At 39.1% G+C, this 4,765-nt stretch overlaps 1 long non-coding RNA gene across 1 annotated transcript; it reads left to right on the top strand.

Moving 5' to 3' along the window:
- The first annotated feature begins 430 nt into the window (after positions 1–430).
- Positions 431–4,461, top strand: LOC105491481 (uncharacterized). Its single transcript, XR_011616174.1, has 3 exons — positions 431–543; positions 3,761–3,982; positions 4,207–4,461. It is a non-coding gene; the product is annotated as an uncharacterized lncRNA (long non-coding RNA).
- The last annotated feature ends 304 nt before the right edge of the window (positions 4,462–4,765 follow it).

The following is a 4,765-nucleotide window of genomic DNA, read 5'->3' on the forward strand; positions in this document are numbered from 1 at the left end:
CAGAATAATGTTCTAATGCACTAGAAAGAGAATAGCCACATGTGTGTTCCAGTGGTGTTTGCCCCTTTCTGATCTGTAGAGATATCTCAAACCTTCAGGACAGGTGACTGAATAGGAAAAGCCCATGAAATAGCCAATTATTTTTACCAGAGAAACACCACTTTTAGCTGGATGATATTTTTAGTTTCCACATGAAATTACATCTTTAGAAATTATTCTGTGTTTAGGTGGGGACATATCTAAACATTCCGGACCATCCATTTTGAAGATATAAAAACTTAGGCACAGAGAAGCAAATCCAGGACATTGTAAGTTCAAATCCTGTGACTCTCAATCCAGTGCTCCTTCAAGCTTGGGTTCTAGAACCCTGAAGAATACAGGGAATGGAATCTCACCTTAGAGACTTCTTTTGTCTTAGGTAGGTTGCCCCTTCCTGCCAAGATGCACCCCAAATGGGATTCTGTCTCCTGGTCATGAATTATCTCATCTTTGCTAATGCTCTGGTCTGTCTGCTTGCTTACATAAAATGCAGCTCATCCATATGTGAGTGGAAATCCTGATCAAATTGCAAAGATAGTAAGAGATAGGAAGGGAAGAGTTGAGAACTTACCTCTCTTTGAGCACCATGATCAAATAGCCACTGGTCAGATAAAATCACTATGTCTGGGTATCTGCCTTGTTTGGACTTTGTTCTTACGGTTGTTTCTTTCAACTGACTTTTATTCAAATTGATAAAGGAATTGCTGAGATTATCCTACTCAACAATCTATAAAAGGGCTTCTCAAACTTAGCACTATTGGGAAACTTAGCACTGTTCTCAAACTTACTCTGGCCCAGATGCTCCTCTGTTATAGGGTGGACCTGTGCACTGTGAGATGGTTAGCAGTATCCCTGGCTTCTATGCACTAGATACCAGTAATACCACCATTCCTCCCAACCTCAGCTGTGACAACCAAAAATATCTTCAGACATTGTCAAATGTTGCCTAGGGTTGTTGCCAAATCACCTCCAGTTGAGAACCACTGATGTAGACAAACAACTACACCTCACTCTACAGAAACTATGCAATTTTGTGTAGTGGATAAAGTAAAATTGGATCTTAGCCCCCACTTATTCAGTATAAGGATCTGAAGATTGCTATTAGCTAATGAAGCTAAGAATATTGTTCAGTATTTGTCCTCTTGTGCATGTACCATGATGTCTAGCTAGGGTCAGGATGTCTACTGTTTGCTAGTTTGTTTCTAAATTACATTCATATCTCCCTTTGGGACAAGAATACTTTTTGATTATTGCGTTTTCATGAATTTCTACACAACATTATTTACTTCCAGTGCTTTCCGCAAAATACTGGTTGTAGCTGTGATATTCCACTGTATCTCCCCAGTCCAAGGTTTCTGCCTCTTCATCTGTGTTTGCTCACGCAGAGGCTTTGTCTGACGCAATTGACAGTACCTGCCACATTGTGCCTTATAAGTTAGCTATGTTTATGCATGGTTGTGAAGAAAGTTTAAACTAACTTCGGACAAGAAAATTGCCAGCTGCTTACAGAACATTCTGAGAAACTGATCCTCTGGTGAACATAAATATAGGCCACATGCAACTTCTGGCAATGCTCTTGAACGCTATCCAGCAAAGGCAACACAGAACTAACTCAGGGCATTACTCTTGCCTTACATTAAGCTCCACCATATGGATTCTTCTCACTCTTGGAAATGCTCTTTTCTACTTCTTCCCACTCTACTTCTTTTTTCTATACTATTTATTTAGTGCTTGAAATATTCTTGGCACAGCACAGGCCCTGGAATTGTAAGTTGAATTAGGCTGGGTTCCCCCTCAAGGTTCATCATAGTAGCCAGAATTACGAATAGTAACAAACGGATCAACAGGTTACTCTTACATTACAGAGAAAGCACACCAAATTGTTTTTGAAGACCTAGTACATATTTTTCACAGACCAGAGATTTAAATGTAAAGATTTACCAAGCATAAAAGAATGTTATATCTTTGTGCAACAGTATATATTGAGGTTGAAAAAAAAAAGATTTGGAAATGTATGGTATTTATAATGAAGAGTGTGTTTCTCAAATATTTGGTTAGAGGAAGGTCAGTGATATGGAGATTGTTAGATGGGAGAAGATGAAACTAGAAAGGACTGTTTAATAGACCCAAGCAAGAACCATAAATATCCATGGGAAATTATTAGGCAGGGGGTGACATCAGAGATGTAATTTTAGAGACATAACTATAGCATCATATGGCAGGTTTAAAAGGTTAAGATAGAAGGAAAGGAAAAATATTAAATGTAATAATTGCTCAATTCAAGTAACACTTAATGGTGCCTAAACAGAAGCCCCGGCAATGGGGCTGTCATAAGAGCATGAATCTGTGTGATAAAATGTTTGGGGTTTTGCAGCTGATTGGCTGAAATGGTGAAGAGAGGAAAAGAAGTGGAGATGGCTCCCAGGCTTTAACCCTAGTGATCTGAGAGGAAGTAAAGTTGACAAACTATATTTGGCCTTTTAGTGTCTATGCACTGTTCATGGTGGAAATCTTTGATATTGATCGATTGAGATGGAGTTTCACTCTTGTTGCCCAGGCTTGACTGCAATGGTGCAATCTCAGCTCACAGGAACCTCTGCCTCCCAGGTTGAAGCAATTATCCTGTCTCAGCCTCCAAAGTAGCTGGGATTACAGGCACCTGCCAACAAGCCTGGCTAATTGTTTTTCGGTATTTTTAAGACAGATGGGGTTTCACCACGTTGGCCAGCTGATTTCAAACTCCTGACCTCAAATGATTCACCTGCCTCGGCCTCCCAAAGTGCTAGGATTACGGGAATGAGCCGCTGCGCCTGGCCATGTTTGAGAATTATTAATGGTAGAGTGTCACAGGCTAATGAATACCATGTAAATTCGGTCTCTTTCCAAATTGCAGTTTTGAAAAATTCCTGTGACTCTACTGCTTTTCACTTTGACAATCCGAGTTCTCTAAAGCACATCACAGAAGTTCTTCTACCTCATGCACAGGTTTCTCAAGAGGCTCTTTCTGAATCAATTATCTGTGTCATCTCAATGATCCAAAGAACTTTATATTTAGTGACTGTGTACTTGTTAGAGAGACGTCTTCTATGTAGTCATACATCAAAGGCCAAATAGACAACTGGGGCTCACTCTGCTTTGTATTAAGGAAATGCTACAAATTAACAGAGAAGGGAGTAGGCTTGGCAGTGCTGTATTTTGACTGATGATTTTTTGATTTTTGGTTATGGAAATGCGGACATGTCTAATTTTGCCAGCCTCACACTGACTTTTTGGAGATACTTTTTGGATTTAGGTTTGATGTTCACCCACCAGTAATGCATATCACATTTCATCCTTTCCTAGCACCATGATTTGATAGACATGATAGAAATGCAGAAGATTATGAGAACCACCATTTCAATTCCCTCCTTTATAGACGAGATAGTAAGACTCAGAGAAAAAGTTTTTTTCCAAAGTCATGCAAAGGAGAATATTAAATAAAGAGAATAATTGGACAAATAAGTGTCAGGGCTAGAGTTTTGCCTTCTAAGATTTAAACAAAAAAATGGAGCACTATAATGGGTTAGAGAGGTGTTTGAGTCTGGTATGTTTAAGTAATTATTGGGAATGTTCAGGAAAGGTAGGTGTTAAGGGCCGGGCACAAGAAATTTTCATCAGAATGACTCTTCCCCAGAAGGGAGTAATGGAGATTCATGACATCATACTTACAAATTAATTCTAGGTGGCCAGCTCATTCAAAATAGATATTATGTGTTAGCTAGCCTAAGAAAGTGATGTAGAAAAGACCTAGTGGACAAATGGAAGGATTGATACACAGCAGAAAATATTCAGAAGAAAATGCAGCTTGTGGAATGCTCAATACCCCACACCACCTATTTTTGGAGACATACCACCAGAATATTGAGTTCCTGAATTTTGTGGTACCATAATGGCAGGCAGACAGGTGAGAGCCACTTGCAATCACAAAGGTCACTGCTTGGTAGTAGTATACTGAGAACTTTCACACTAAATCTTCCCTCCCTTCTAGATAATAGGGTAGGATACTGGGAAGGGGAAAAGGATGTGATTCAGGTGTGTGTTATTGTCTTTTTCCTTTTTGTCTTTACCCACCTCCCTCAATAATACCATTGACTTTCTGGGTTTTTTTTTTTTTTTTTTTGGATCCAGTAATCTACATCAAAAATAATTCTCCAAGGAAAAGTATCTCAAGATGCCTGAAGGCAAATTGTCAGTGATTAAAATGCTCTGGAACCTCATCACCACTTCAACAAATTGTGTGTAACATGTATTTATTATGAACAAGTTCTTTGTGATCATAGCTCAGAAGATACACAAACCATAGTGAAAGGTGTTGGTTTCTTTAGCTTCTACATCTGTGGTGAATAAAAGCAATCTGAGACTTTAAAGTATCAAATAAATGAGTTCCCATGTTGCTAACCCCTAGAAACTAATTGAAATCATGTGTTTTTCTACTTAAAGATTAGCTCTAACAGTGCTTCTGAAAATGAAAAGTAGAAAGTAGCACTCTACTTATTAGGTGTTCCACAGCTCAGCTGTGGGCTCCAAAGTGGTCTCTAATGATTGCAGGTGTAGTGAGTGGCAAATCCTATAAATAAGAAAAGTTCCAAATCACTTTCAGCTTGGTTGCCTCAAATTATGTAGAGTAAGGTAATCTCTGTTTCAGTTTGGTGTTGGGGTTTCAGACGGGATTGCAGGGAGCCCTCTG

This window comes from Macaca nemestrina, chromosome 18, assembly GCF_043159975.1.
Source record: "Macaca nemestrina isolate mMacNem1 chromosome 18, mMacNem.hap1, whole genome shotgun sequence".
NCBI classification, from domain to species: domain Eukaryota; kingdom Metazoa; phylum Chordata; class Mammalia; order Primates; family Cercopithecidae; genus Macaca; species Macaca nemestrina.